At 36.0% G+C, this 16,863-nt stretch overlaps 1 protein-coding gene across 3 annotated transcripts in view; it reads right to left on the bottom strand.

Annotated features, from left to right (window-relative positions):
* The window catches only part of LOC110840060 (Calcium-independent receptor for alpha-latrotoxin), a 450,850-nt gene that overhangs the window by 370,204 nt on the left and 63,783 nt on the right, over window positions 1–16,863 (bottom strand). The window contains exons 1-2 of one of the 3 annotated variants that reach the window (XM_022084785.2): window positions 6,822–7,142; window positions 4,936–5,038 (exon numbers count right to left, since the gene is read on the bottom strand). The gene's annotated coding sequence lies outside the window, so the exon portion shown is untranslated. Of the gene's footprint in view, window positions 1–4,935; window positions 5,039–6,821; window positions 7,143–16,863 lie in introns of those variants that run through there. The other 2 variants (XM_022084786.2, XM_087356023.1) reach the window with 2 other exon arrangements.

The following is a 16,863-nucleotide window of genomic DNA, read 5'->3' as shown; positions in this document are numbered from 1 at the left end:
TGTGGTTAACTGTATTTAGCACTGGATTTAAAAATTAATGAAGCAGCATTTTATATTTACGTGTTTCGTACGGGTAAATAGAGATTGTTTCCTCAAACAGCGTTAACAAGATGATCTCCAGTTCAGTTACTATTGTGAATAAGCCAGTGAAGATTGGGAAGAGATACGTCCTGAATACAAAGCAGAAGATATAAAACAACGCTCTGTCAACTACAAAAACTGTATTGACAGTTTGTTAACACTTTAGATTCACAGGTTTAGTATAAAAAATTACCAAACCACGCCAATTCATCTTCTGGTCATTAACAATGTATGACCGATGACTTTTATGACATGTTACAGGAAATCCTGCAAATACCATCTGTGATTATCGATTTGTTCGGATAATCGAACATAATTAAATATAATATAATTAACTTCAGCTTCTACTATCCAGACCAATTGGACACAGATATGGAATACTGATAGGATCGAACAACAAATTAGCCTAATTAGATACGCATTCACAATTTCCCTTTATTTTAATTCTGAATACGTTCACAAAACATACTGTGGTGTAACAGAGTAAATCAGAATAAATCATTTGTAGTATTTTATTTAAGCTCGTACATTCGACGTTCTGACACGTGACAACTGGGTAATAAACTCTCTGTTAATTTACTCACAAGCCACTTATGTCAAATAATTCTCTGACTTCAGAGGCCAAAAGTTCAAAACCACGCATATAAAATCTTTATATTCGAAAATGCCTTCAAGGAATACTTTACTTCCTTTGCGATAAAACAGCAATGTGCAGATCACAGTGACCGAGGTATTAATGAGCGTACAGTCTTGAACTGCTCGAAAACTGGGGTCTCAAAATCGAATTCCTGTTGAGGAATCTATGTTCGCGTTGTCCTGTGTATGCAGAGGCCTTAAAACGGGTCGATCTTCCGCCAAAGAAGTCCTAAACAGATTTATAAAAAGGATATGGCTGTACTCATCGCCCTGATGATGTAGGCACAAAGGACCTCTGAAACGTTGGTAAACTTCTACCATACGACATGGCATTACAACTCAGAAGACAACTATCTTCGTTCTCACTACCGTGAGAACCTCAAATCCTATGTGAAACATCTAATGTTAACAGTAAAATATACGACAAAAGAAAATTTACACTGGTTATCTGAATATGCCCTTTTGTGTAAAATATAATAAACCTTATACATATTCGGACTTGTATGCGAACAGTTAATTAGTTTACTCGTCAGTAATTCAATATTCTACTAAAATGTCCGGTAAAATAAAACATCGAACAAAACAAAACACACGCTCACTAAACGTCTGACACAACACAGTGATGTAATATCATGTCGCTAAAATGAAATGCAATATTTATTTGAACGTAGTACCCAATATTTTGGGTAGATCATTTAATAAGACTGAAAGTCACATGCACGAAAGTTACTTATTCTTTTAAATCAATATTCGTTAACTTATAGAACGAAAGCATTGTCTCAGTGGTTTACAAGCATTCGATTTAAATGCACCCCATCTACAAATATAACACACTAACAAGTCAATCGATTCTAGAAGAAACTTATAGTAATTCATTACATGCAATCTTCTAGTTCATTAATTTACAATTTACTAACGCAATAAGTAGAAATCATGTTTTTTTTGTAATTTTACCAATTATAAACAATTTAATCAATATTTTGTATAACCATATCTAATTAAAATAAAATGTATATACGACTTGTTGCATTATAATTAAAATGCAAATTTAGACATTTAATGCTTGTGGTAATACCATAACACGGATTTATATCACGAAAATGTAATTGATTTTCCACCGGTTGATAATTTTGATACCTTAATTCAATTTTACAACCAATGTTTGGATACTTCTGTTTGAAGCTCAGATCAGTATCACTGTTCCGGACGTGAATTGAAACAATTCTTTCAGTCACAAATAAATTCCATCGTTTAACTTCTAACGTGCATTGAATACACTGTAGCAAAATTTTCGTCTAAATCCGAAAACAAATATTTGTGGGTGCATCAAACTCTCCCAAACAAACCGACAACAACAATTCCTGGTCCACCAAACTGTCGGTGCAAGCAGATTCACACGTCACCACACGGCAGTCATCCATGCTATGAATTGTTTAGCTGGTTCACTGCATTTGATGTAAATATTGATTGTCAGTGTGGGGATGGCACTGAAAACCATCAGCAATGCAATATAGGGTTCGACATTACTTATTTACCGACAAGCGAGAGGGTTCAACATCAAACAGGGGAGATGGCCGAACAATGTTCATCAAAGTCCCGAACCGAGTTAATCATCCGTGGACGACGACAGCTTTGCATCAATCTGAGGGCAAGTGACATTTTGGTCACCGAGTGAGCAAAAGGTACAACACCGAACGCAAACAAGAGCATGCTTGAGATAACAAGACCTGCCATACGACAAAGAAGAACGTTTCTATATGCGGAATTAAACATAATACTTTCACAGCGTGTCTTATATGTCACACTCATGTAATCCGGGATAATGATAATAAAACAAAAACAGTGCAATGCATTATGAAATACAGTTTTAACACGAAAATATATTGTTACAAGCATGGAAAAAAAAATCCATAAATCTGGTTACCTAAACATTAATTTATAACCGACGAACAAAAATAACGTATTTGTTCTCCACGAATAACGTAATACTACACGCGATCGCCCTGATGACGGAGGCAGTATGACCTCTGAAACGTTGGTAAACATCGACCTGACTACATGGCGCAACAATCCAGAAGACGGAAATCTTCATACTCACAGCTGTGAAAACCTCAAATCTTACAAATTTAATGCTGTTAGTAGTACAGATTCTGTCTCATCACCCAGAACTCAACCACTAAACACAGCTAAAGAAGTAAAGCTGTCCCACTATACGCCATATAGACGCTTGGGGGAGAGAAGGTAAAGATCCTACTCATTCTTGACCTCGGCACTAGATGGGGTGAGTGGTCAGCATCACGCCCAGGCCGTGCTATACCCCCGGGAAAGGACTCCGGTACCCATTGGATAGGAGGCTGGGTGGAAACACAGCTAAACTAGAATTAAAATAAAATGACACAAAAAACTGACGACTCACGTAAACTTAAGTTACCCAGACGGTGCCTCCACGTTTGTGGTAAACGAAAACCACAAATGCGGATGTTAAAATCAAATACAAGCTTTCAAGACCACAAGGGGAAAAGTTGACACTTCACAACGTAAATTAAATTCTTCGCTGATTTATGTTGCTTGTTTACTTTCCTAATTTGCCCTCACTAATATTAGATAATATAATTTATTTTATTTCTATCTGTGTAAATAAAGTTTGCTTTTATTAATAACCGACTGCAGAGTTTCGAAAACTGCGCTCTTATCCTTACAATTCCTAAACGCAAAATTTACGTACGTAACTGAAAATGCCAAGTGTATAAAAGAGTTGTCGTAATAAATGTAAAAGCAGCACCATTATAAAACAAATAATTTCTATTCTGACGTGTATAATAATAATGCAAATCTTTCACTGTATTGTTTGCTCATGTTTTCCGTCTACAGCCCAAGTATCAGCATCTAACTGCAATAAAAAGTTAAATTATAAACTGGCCAAGATAAAACCACCAAGGCCTACTTTACGCTACCGTACTATCTAAGCATTTGCATAGAAAGACTAAAGAAAACCAAGAACGCCATTAATCACAGCCAGCTTCCGAATTGAGAAGTTAAATTAAGGAAATCCTAAACAACACAATCGAGACATGTCTATGATAATGCATTAGTTGTAATAATTACTTGCAATATATTACAGCTCCTGAAATACTATGTTTAAATACAACATTCAAAGGCTCTGAATCAACAGATGTGCATGCCAACGTTAAACCTACAGTAGAAGCAGATAAAGATATACTACTCACAATTAAAAGCCATATGGTAACCATATATACCAGCTATTTTAACGAAAAACAACTCTGCCTCTTTGTAATGATGGGTTTTGTATGATTCTCAGTATAATCAAGAATTACTCCCTTTAATAGCGTTAAACAAAGCATTCTTTGTAATGGGTAAGTCTTGAGTTTCCTTCGCGGTACATGGACGAGCTTGGGCTTCAAAGAGTTAAATAATTTGCATTGTATTATAAGGAAAGCTAAAAACACTGTCATCGTATCGAACCCGGATCGACGAGGTCACCAATTTCTTAGATCATCGTTAAAATGAAACAACTTCTGTTCCTGGTTGGGGTTATCTTAATGACATGTTGATTACTTATTTATTTATAGCTTTAACACATATTCTCCAATATTACGTGAATCATTACGTATTAGCAGTTAAAACATACAACTTTTTAATTTCCCCAAAAGTATTCTGCAAATCTTCTAACACCGTTAATAAACACCGTAGCAGAAAACCGCGCCTAAAATGTTACCAAGCTATTTCGAATTAAGGCTTAAGAGAGTGTGTTCAATAAATTATGTGCAGTTCTGCACACATATATTGTGTTTCGATGTCGGATACTAGAAATAGACTAGTCCTCGTATTTATGGGTTTTCCTCGGAGTTGTTTCATTTGTTCTACCATTCTAAACCTTTCGTTAATTGTAAAACCACCATCAAATATCAAACAGAATAGTTACTAATGTCTTTGGTGACATTGTTCTTAAAACTGCTTTGGCTATCGGATATGAAATCTTCTGAACAATTCTTATTACGTACGTCTTTAATATTAACTACAGTTTTGGTAGAATATTGGCCTCATATAACCTGCACTTTATTCTGAAAATATATTTCTAAGAAATGTATTTCCTGAGTAAATAAAAGTAAACATAGAATGTAAGTGCACTAGGTATACTGCAAAGGAAAGTGGTTGGCTTAAGTAACACAGCATCACATGTTTAACCAATAGGCCTACCTTAAAGCATGAAGGCGATGTGACCTCAATTCTTGCTGAGCAGTGAGGTGGAGGTCACAGGTCACTGATCAGTAAATTCTCCTCTAGTTCCATTCCCAGAAACCTACACAGCAAAAACATTAATTTGCTAACAGGGGTATAGTACGACAGTAATAAAATATCGTAAGTTATTACAAATTGCTACAATAGAAAATACCTGATGATGGAGGCAGTATGACCTCTGAAACGTTGGTTAACATCGACCCGACTACACAGCGCAACAACCCAGAAGACAGAAATCTTCACAGAATTTTTACTCTGTTTAATTCTTATTTAGACGTTTCACTGAGAACATTTCAAGTAAGAGAGTCCATTTTTCTCAGAAATAAATTTTGACTAACAGTAAATTTAAGTTTCAAGAGTAAAAATTTATTACATTATATTTTGTTACAAAATATAATCGCTTCGAAATTTCGTCGTCATTCTTTAAACATTAAATTGCCTGTAATTAAGTAGGCAATTCAAAATATACCTATAATAACAATCTGTGTACCAACTTTCAACTTTCTACTTAAACTAAGTTCTGAAAAAGAAATATAAAGTTCATAAACAAAGGTAAGAAATATCAGAGTAACTAAGTATGTTCTGACTGGCAATTTCCTCCGCTAGGTAAATACATTTAAAACAACACGAGAGGTCAATAATTACATTTTGTGTGTCAGGAAAGCTGAAGAATACACACAGTTATTTAAAGCATGTTTACCTACGACTACATCTAAAGTCGACTTAAATTAGCCTATATTGCGTGTTTAAACTAAATCTTAGGCCTAATAAATACGACAACGATCCGCGTCGAAGTTACAGATGTGACACAAAACAGTACCTGAAACACGTTCTTAGTACGTATCATACAATTTTAAAAATTTGTACTTTCCAGGTAACGCTACCAGGGAAATGCCGATATGCTACCTTAAATTAGGTCACGATCTGTTTCTTCCAAAGCCCTTCCAACTCATTATTCAGTTATCCTATCATTAAATTGCAATTAGCAGTGTCGTTAAATAAACAAAGATGACTGTCTTCTGGGCTGTAGTACCGTGTAATCTGGTAAAGTTTACCAACGTTTCGGAGGTCCTTTTTACCTCCATCAACAGGGAGCTAGAACAGAAAACAGTCATCTTCGTACTCACCGCCGAAACAACGTATTAAAATTTAATCTTCATCACTGTCAGAAAAATATTTTTTTTTTTGTGATTGAAATTAAAGTTTTCAATTCTTTAATACACGTGCGGTTACCGTTATAAAAATAGAAATTCTCATAATGGGTAAATACGCCAATATCAGAGAACGTCCTTTCATTTAAATGTTTATACAAAAATTATCATAAATTTTAAATCACCATTTCAGATAGCGGCACTTCAATGAGGAATTTTTTAAGACGCACAATGACCGTTCCAGCTGGGAAATTCCATACAATTTCAAATTAGGTTGTAGAATGTGCGAGTGGGAATGATGTAGAAAGTTACCCATAACCATGTTAAGTAGAACGGTCAGTACAGAATAATTTCCAAATTAGCTTCAACCGGGAAATGAAAAAAAAATATTTTTTTGTAATTATTTCTCTGATGTGAAAACTGACCACCGATCCCTGTAGTAAATTTGTTTAGATAAGTAAACGGTCATAACATTCAGTGTAATTGCGTGTATGCCATTTGGGCCTAGTCCACATTTTTGTAGTACCTTCTTTCTTAGTATTCTCTATTTTAGCTTGTACATCTTAGAAGAGATTTCCGCGAGTACAAAATTGACATCTGACATCTATGGTCCACGAAAGTATCAAACTATTAAAATACACGAAAATGTAGCACGGTAATTTGTAAGTAATAACGATCACTACTAATACTTACATTATAAGAAACTCGTACGTCAAAGTTCATATATACGTTCATGATACGAATAAAGCGGCCACTGTTCGCTAGATTAGCTCAATAAAACTGTTCTGTCAGATGCACACGTTTGGTTAAAACAGAGGAAATGAAAGATTTCCATGCTTTCATAACACTTATCACACACCTTGTAATTTCATAACGGTTCAAGTTCAGTGTTCAACAACATCACTCACTGTTTATAAAAAGAAATTTACAAATGAATTGAAAACAAAATGGTACTGCGAGCTGCTATTCACACAGCCAACAGCAAAGCAGTTTGGCGGGCATGCAAGGTCTCGTGGCAGCAGACGGCTTCGTTATGCAGACCGACCAATGGCGCAGCGCGCGTTTCAGCTGGCACAGTTTATTAGGAGGGGGTGTCAGGCAGTTACCTGAGATGCGTACGAGCAAATTACTACCATAGAAACAAACATTAGCTCTTTGATATCTCGTTCGAAATTATCCCACGTTGTCCAATTGTAGTAGTAGCTGAATCAGTTGTTGCAACAGGGTAGTGAATACAGTGATACTTACAGTCCAATACCTTCCTCTTACATCGGAAAGGAGTTGAATGTCTAAAAATATACTTGGTATGTTTTGTTTGTTACTTTTCCAACTGAAACACCGTTTCAGATGAAACAATCAGTTGGTTAATTAAAACGAAAAATCGACAAATATTTTACTGTAATGACATAATAAAATTTATTAAATACGTAATTAATAATTGTATTTATTCAATTTAATTGGGCTTTAACTATAGAGATATTCTGGCCGTTACCAAGAGTTTCGGCGATAATTTCCCTGTCCACTATCTTCAGTTCCTATAGACGTCATAGTTTTCTTTTCTTTGACACTAGGACCATACCGCTCTGAATCGACCCAGTCTCTTTTTATTGGTATTCTGACATTGAGTGATTGATTCTTGGATCACTGTGTAGGTTATAGTTCTAAAAACTGCCGAATGGCAAAAGGATTGCGAATGAATTAAAATATGTGGAAGAGCATTGTTGAAGCCTATTCCAGCATTTTTAGAAGAATGTAGGAACCCTTAGAACGACTTCAGTCAACGTAGCCATATCTGAGAAGAATCGAAATGGGGGCCTTCCAAATACGAAGCAAAAATGTTAAAAATTCAACAGTGACTTTCTGTATTTTTATTTGTTTTTGCATTTAACTGATATTCTTCTACTTTTGTAATATTATGTGCTTCCTGCGTCTTACAACCTTCTTAGAAATCGTTATATACCTCGTACACGTCCATTAGCCGAAAACAATTTTGTTTTGAGTTGCTTGTTCGTAAATGACACTGAACGAAAATCTTAAAACCTTGCATACCGTGTAGTGTATTTGGAATATAAAATGCGCATACAAACAACTGTTTACACTATGTACGATACTAATGCCAAACGCGTTTCGGCCTCAAGAGGTCATCATCAGTGGCACAAAAAAGTTAATAAGTTAATTCGTATAATATAAATCAAAAGATCATGGTTTTAGGAGAGCATAAAGGTAAGTTCTTTACAAAAACCATATTTAGTAACAATTCACTGGCTGTTAGTTACACAGGAGTTGGTGTATTGGGCACTTAGCTGTTAGTTATGGTTATAGTGTCGTAGTGCGGACCGATCATGGTGTGTTCATGTGCAGAGCGTGGCCATCTTCGACTGTCCTCATGATTAAGATTTTAAAATTTTATAAAAAAAAACTGTAGGAACAATTTACTTTTTATTTATATTAGATGATTTTAACTGCTACTACCACATGACAGCATTCATGCAAAGAGGAGAAGAAAATAAGAAAGTAGATAAAAAAATAGAAGAGGAAAAAGAACAAGAGAAAACCGGAAGAAGAAATGAATGAAAAGAAGGCTGGAATTCTAACACTCAACGCAGATGTTATTTTCCTTCCATACAAGTAATGATCAAATCTTAGTGTGGAATAACGTCGCTTGTTAAGTTAGGTCAGTAGCCCTCGCAGAGCGACAGAGAGGCAGAGACAACGCACCCCATAGCAAGTGCGACAGCTCTGATATTCTGCCCCATAATGAGCACGACAAGAGTCACTTCTACAGACTTCGATTGAAGTGTGCTTTATTCGCATCGTACTCTTTAGGTATTACAATTCCTTAAGGATATTCCTTTTATACTAGTTTACTTCATACACTCAAGATTAGAACATAACAAGTTCTAAACACCAGTCGTCGACGTATTTCATACTAAGAAAATAACTGAAGTGCAAAGTCAAAGGTTACAGAGTGGAAATAAGATTACTTACAGTAAACACAACGGAATACAAAACAGCCCTCTGTAACAAACTCGAACATTTTTCTCATGCCTTTGAATACTAAACTAAGCACACGAGACGTAAGTAACAAAGACAGTGCTGTAGTATTCAATTATCCAATGTTAAATATTCTAAATATATAAATTACAGAAACATAAAGAATTGTTTACACTTACACAGAGACATATTCAATTGCTTAATAACTCATTTTAAGCTTTCTTAGTGATTCGTCATTGATATTGAACCCGTTTTAGATGTTGGCACCAATATAAGTTGGCTTGTCTGCGTTTCAGATGGCCATATTGCCTTTTTAAACAGGGCTGACGTGAGGAATTTCGTTATCGGGAAGAAGTCGCCATCAGAAACATCGGATATAAGTCAAATTCTGTACTGTACCAGCATCCAGAAACAAATTTACTACCAATATTCAAAATTAAGTTACCAATTATACAATGTTATAATTGGCTTATGCTGAATAAGTATTGTAATTTTTCAACTTGTTTCGTGATTTGGGGGGGGGGGGGGTCAGATATTGTTTGAAATCAGGAAAACATTTGGATATCGAATAAACAAAGTGTCTGGGTTGGTCTCGGTGTCCCAGTACATATTACTGTACTTTCAACTTCGCCAGCCTGATAGCACACTATAATATTCATTCACTGTCATTTGTTTCGTCACAACTTATATTTATAATTTATATATTATTATTATTATGTATTATACTTCGCAGAACAAAAATAGATTTGCAATACTTTTGGAACGATACAGATACATAGGCGTAATGAAATGTTAAAAATACAGAGACAGCATTAGTACCAGCTAATAAAAAGGAAATCAGTACTGAAAAAGATTTTATTTTGTGAAATATTGAAATAAACTGGATTAGAAATGTCACAGAGAACTTAAAGCATCACGGCAAACACCCTGAGAAACATTGAGCTATTGTCCAAGCACGTCTTGAGATATGAAGAAAACAACAAACAGTTTGAATCATGGAAACAGTTCGATTCAGAATCTTTCGAGTCATACGAAATACTGAGTATCAACATACCGGCATCTCTTTAAACTTTTTGATGTATGTACTAACCTAATAATTATCTGTTTCTGTAAATCGCTCCTTTTACTTAGAAATAAATGTTTCTATATAATTCTGATAATTCTGCAATCCATAAACTTGAAATGTAAACGCATAAAAACACGGACATAATATGAGGTTAATGACGTCATCATGCAAATGTATTTCGCTAATGGCTTTTTGAGAGCCATTTTTATCGCAGTTAAAGTTTTGGGATTCATTATAAAATAGAGCGAAGAATAGATTAAGAACATCCAGTTATGATTATCATAGTGCCTCGTCTGCTTTATAAAACACTACAATTAACATGCAGTTATTTTGTATAAATCTGAAAATCTGGTTTCAAAGAACAGAAAGCTTTGAAATATGTGCCAAGAAATATAAACGGATCCAAGGTAATATTGTAATCAGTTCTAGTTGCAACCGACATTGATTACAATACTATGGTGGCTTTGTATGACAAATTTTTAGTCTCAGATGTATTTATCGAAAAATCAGATTGGTTTTTGACCCCTCGGACAGGGTTTGAACCCTACTCGAGCATAATATAGACTATGTCCTCGTTCTTTTATGCTGTCCTATGTACGTAGGGAGTTTATACTTGACCTGGAATTTTGATCATAAAGTATCAATATATCGTATTGTGCCACGGTGGTCTAGCGGTTAGTTGTAATCCTGGGGTCTCGGGTTCGATTCCCGGCGGTACCCGAATTTATAACTTCTGTTGGGCAAGGCCGTGGTCTAGGAAGCACGGAGTTTTCCTCCGGGGGCTTCCCCGGTTTCTCCGTGGCATCCCAACAATTACTCAATTCACACACAGAAGAAGGCAATGGCAAACCACTTCTGGATCATCTGCCAAGAACGTATATGAACAGGTCCCAGTCCGAGAAAAGGAAGGAAGGATCCTGTTCATATGGACCTGTCGTCAGACAGAACACTAAATAAATATATCGTATTACCATGTTTATATAGGGCACTTTCCCCAAGGTACTTCCTAAATGTAAGTCTACCAATTATTCCATTATTTCCGTATATACATTTTTACGACTATAAATCGGGAAATAATTAAAATTCCGTACCAAATTTGAACCACCCTCCTGTCTACAAGCCTCCACATGAGCCAATGACACCACATCCAAAGAAGTCATGAAAGAACGAAGAACTTCCATTTAAAAAAACTCAAAATAAATGCGCCAGATTTGAAGTAAAACGTAGGCTTGAAGGGAATCTTTTGAATATTATTATCTTCACTTGTCTGTGCAGTTCTTTGTAGTCACCTTCTAAAATGGGTCCCATGGAATTCCTTTTTGCTTAATTTTCCTTTCCTTCCCAGGTCAACGAAGTATAATTTATGAAGAGGAGATTGGTCGATCAATATGGCCAATAAACGGGAGCTCAAATTTGAGAGGGGGGGTTGATTATTCGTTACCACATTGCAGCGCGCTCTGTGCCCCAGAACAGTGATAGTGAAGTAGGAGGCTGGATTTGAAATGTGTAACCATCACGGCAGAAATAAGCTAGTTGCAGACAAGCAACAAAATGCACTCTAGACTTGATACAAATAACTGTAAAACCTACGCGTAAATACGCTCCGAAATTTAATTGACCAAGTGTTGAATTACAAACTAAATAAGACACACTTCTTCTTCTTCTTAAAGTGCCTATCCGTTCCGGATGTTGGCGATCAGCGTAGCAATTTGAGCTTTACTGGCTGCTACTCGCAACAGCCCTCCAGTGGACATCGAGGACCAAGTTTTTAGGTTCCGAAACCAGGCGATTCTTGGCCTGCAAAACACACTAGTCAGTCCGAATACAGCAACTGAAATGAAGTAATTCATTCTTACCTTCAAATACATGAACAGCTCCATTTAAGTATTAGTGTTTACATATGTTCAAATGTAATTTATTCCTATACAATTATTACATAAATGTGATTAAGTGTTTTGTAATTATTTAAAAAGGGAATACCAGCTGACAAATACAATTATTCCTTAAAAGAAATTTGTTAAAATACATTATCAGTGTTATTATTATATTAACACTCTCTTCCTGTGTATATGTTCATGAGACAGGATAAATCTTATTTCTGAGGGTAATAATAACAATCCGAATCCTAGTTTTATTATTGATCAACCGCTGAGCTCACTCCTAACTTCAAAAATACAAATGGATCTAATTTCTAATTTAAATTTTTGCTGTTCTAAAATTTGAGCACAAAAACATATGTAATTAGGTTCTATGTCTATCGGCCTTGTCAATCCAAAACAAATTTCCTGGCAGAAGGGACTTCACGCGTGTCACAGCTGTGTTCTCTTTTCCAAAGGACATTTAAGACATTTTAAAAACTAGGTTTTAGTTTAAAAACGTTTGTCAAATTCTTAGTATTCCTGAAATCTGTACTTTGAATTCATAATTCTAACTTCATAGTTGTTAGAAACGGATTCAAACAAACATATTCAGTAGCTTCAATTTTAAAATTAAAATGTATTTATCAAATTTCGTAACAATCTTTTCTTGAATAATTTTCATATCAGTCGGACAAGTTAGTATTAACTCTAATCAACCCAATCTTTTTTCAAGACAGAAGTAAATCTGTTCTGTACAAGATGTGAGGTCCTCAAGGCGACGGGAATAAAGATGGCCGAGATGCGTATATCTATTAGACTGCGCGACATATCTCATAGAAGTCAGCCATCAATTTTATGTTAAAAAGAAAGCTCACAATGGATTTATCTTGTTTAAAACTAAAAATATTCGGTATAAAATGGAGACAGACGGTAGAAAATCTTTAATTTAACTCCTATTAAAATAAATATGTAGTATTCAGCATTTAAATATTCCAATACTGAAACCATTAAGTAATAATCAATTAATGTCACAGGTTAAAATAAAATAGTGGCATTCACCTGAAAACTTCCTGTTGTGGAAATGTAGACCGTACTCAATCACCACACATTGAAATTCGACATGCAAAATGTGTTTCATGACAGCTGGCAGTTCTTAAACATTAAGTCAGATAATTCTGTTTCAGGTAAACAGTTTGGGTCATCACCCATCACTTGAATAAGCCGGGTATTGTGCGGAGTTGCTGACTACAACAAACTGTAGGAGTACACACAGATAAAGTCCTGAGCCGACGACACAATGCTATTCGAGACATGCAGTTCTCAAAATTAGTTGTTTCTGGCCTGGATCGACTTAGTCACGTACCCGTTCAGCTCACTGTAATGGACTTCGGACATATAAGTCTTTCTGACTTAAACATTTCACAGTCAATAGCACATAATATATTTTTCTTTACAATTCATTGCCATCAATAGCAAATGCTAATAGTTTCAAGCATGGAAGCACAGAATTGTGAAACATTGTAAACATTAATAGAAAATCCCGTCTAATTCTGGTCTCCCTTCACGCCACTTTTCAAACAATCTGTTCACTGTCTCTTCACTTGAACAACATGTTTCGAACCAAGGCGACCATCATCAGGTTCAATTCCCTGCTTGTATGTTATTGCACTAAGTATCTCCTCTCCGATGTCCAGAAATAAAGACAAAATTAAATATTAAAACATTTTGAATTTTTAGCTAAGTTGGCTAAAAGTCAAAATGCCAAAATTGATTGTTTTTAATAGCTTTTAGCACAGCCTGGCAAGTCCCGGTGTTTTCTTCTGAGCTATATTTGTTCCGGTGCGTAGAAGCTTCAGCTGAACAACAACAGCAATTCAAAATTCATTTATTCATGTGCTAGACAACAGCCAAACAAGGCCAATTACAGCCAATAATAATAATAATCGAAATAAATATCTGACAGGTCTTTATATGTATAATACATGAGCTCAAACTCAGACGGTTTAACCTGACGAGCAGATGCGCAAAGCGACATGCGCGGGACGTGACTAAACAGAGTGTGTGTGTGTGTGGTGAGTTATGGAATCAGGGATCCTTCCCGTATCCTCAGCCAATATGAGAAATCCATTGTACAGAAGAATGCACCCACTTGAATACAGATTAACGTTCGTCAGTCATACCCCTAAGGCTTGCTTCCCATCAAATGAAAACTTTCAGTTTTACATTGCAATTCTGCTACTAAAACGCAGAGCGTGGTGCAATTTATAATGAGTTTGAATATTAGGTTAATATTCAACACTGGCGTTCCCGTCGCACACAACAAAGCGCGCTGTTTTATTAACGAGACAAGAATAACTTTATTCAATTATCGGCTGTAAGATAAAAAATGGCGCGTCATAATTTTGGGTGTTCTACTTATCATGTAAAACTCGCTCTCTACGTGATGACGAAACTTGGTATACGAAAACACATTTAAGAAATAGGCACTTGATGACGATTGCTTAATGTGTCATAAGGGCAGTTGTGACAGGGGTTACAACAGACTTCATATGTTACCGATGTATAAAAATTGTTTAGATTAAGAGGGGTCACATCCTAGGAAATTTGAAGCCAGTTCCGTACTCTGTTTTAGGTCCATTTTAACATGTTCCTATAATTATTATTTCAGAATTAATTCTTGGTCTGTGTGTCTACTCCGTGAATGTTGGCGGCAGACGGCCAAAAACACCCCAGCGTGGACCGCTCCTCATTTACAAACTTTACGACAACGATGGCGGTAATCAGTTCTCAGCTGCACGGCCATGTTAACTCATGTATGATTTAAGCATTTATAGGGAAGACATATCCTGCAATTTTGTTTGGTTCATTTATTTGTTATTTAATTACGGCTTATCAAATACAGTAGTTACACCCCTAATGTACATCTGAATGGGCTGAAAGAGTCACTGTGTAGTGAAAAGGAAGGGAATAGTATGGAGGCAGTCTTCCCTCAGTTCCTCAGCTCTCACGAACCGAACCACGGTCGTCCAATTCGCACCTCGTTTTTTTATTTAATGCGATTTATTAACTGATTTCGTTTATTCACTACCAACCTACATCGCGATGCAGAGAACAGGACCAATGTGACACCTGACTGAAAAGAACAGTCAAGACTGTTCATTATGAAAGGGTTTGGAAATAATTTGAACGTCGACGCTGATTAACATTCCTGCTTCATATATGGGAGGTCTCGGATTCAAATCTCGTTTCAAAGACATATAATCCTGAGGTTTTTCGTTGTCTTATTCTGTCACGCCAGGCAAATTCCCGGACAGAATCTTAAATTGAACCACGACTTGTGTAATCATTGTAGTTGATAACGGGTTGATAAATACCCCCTCCCAAAAAATAAAGAAATAAAAACAGGGGCAAACTTTGACCTCTGAAGATCTTCATTCTTTTATACAGCAGAACTAATTTACAGGCCCTCATGATACCGCATGATACTAAAAGTTTAAATAACTGTGGAAACATGTTAGAGGCCTACATCAAAAGAGGTATAGAAGCTTCTAGTTGTGGGTGTAATTTGTTTTAAATGTTACGTGTACCTTGTAAAGAGAAGAAATCTCCCATCATACTTTGATTACTGTGATGGTCTACACAAGTAACGCATCTAACACTGGAATACATATTTTGTTAATCTCCCTTGTACGTGTTGTGTGGCTTGGGGAGAAAGAAGTACAGAAAATTGCTCACTCGGGTCTAATTAATCTTGATCCCTGTGATGTGGTGTATTCCTATCCATAAACTGCACCCTGCCTTTCAAACTACTAGCTTCCACGTGGTTTGGGGAATGAGGAGCCCTTTGTTTTTACCTCAGGGGTGATATTAAAAAGGACATTTAAGAAGGTTTTGCTGGGTCTCTCTTGAATTCAACACAATGGCCCCAGATGGCATTGTAGCATGAACCTTTTAACAAGTAACTGCCTACACCTAGCATACACGGATTAGCAAAAGGAAAAAATGTAAGTCTCTCTGTCTAGCGGATGAAACGTGCACAAGTTATTATTATTACTAATATTATTAACGGTAAAATTGCCTACAGGCATGTACATCGCTCCATGAAGACGAGTGGTGGGGCATAAAAAATACAGCTGCATATATTCTAGACCTAGACTGTAGGTGGAAATGATTGGTCACCATCCTAGCCTTATTATCCCCGGGGATATGACCCACAGTACCCATTAGATAGGATGATGAATGGGACCCAGAGCCGGCCTGAACGCGGTGGCAAATACTGCCCTCGTCAGGGATAGAACCCGAGCGTCGACAGCCCTTAGCAGTTTACTGAGCTACACCAATTAATTTATATTATTATAAATTTCCCTAAAGAATTATAATAAAATCGGATGATGTGTTCAAAACATATTTTTATTGAAAAGTGTAACAAAGCAGGATGTAATAATTAAAACAATAACATATTTGTTTAATTACGAAAGCTGCGAAGCGCTTACATGCAAACACATATTTTACCGCGTTCAATGGAAGAATATGTACACAGTAGATCATGGATGAGTGAACATCCTGAACTTTTCCACCAACTTTCATATAAAACTTAAGAATTAAGTAATGCTCTTTCACAAACATTCAGTTAATTACTTGTTATCGCTTAGTTAAAGAATATAATAAGACAACGCAGAACAATGTCAAATATGGTTTCATAGCTATGTTATAATAACTGTACTGCGCTTTACCTAAGCACACAGTAGGCCACTGAATAACTGTGTATGAAATATGCTGAACAGAAGCTATGGAAGATGGAGACATTATTGTAATG

The sequence above is a fragment of the Zootermopsis nevadensis genome, unplaced genomic scaffold (assembly GCF_977971745.1).
Source record: "Zootermopsis nevadensis isolate Lab colony 2312 unplaced genomic scaffold, Znev_1.0 Znev_ptg000025l, whole genome shotgun sequence".
Taxonomy (NCBI): domain Eukaryota; kingdom Metazoa; phylum Arthropoda; class Insecta; order Blattodea; family Termopsidae; genus Zootermopsis; species Zootermopsis nevadensis.
Note: the sequence above shows the minus strand (reverse complement) of the source record. Positions and strands in the feature narration are given on the sequence as shown.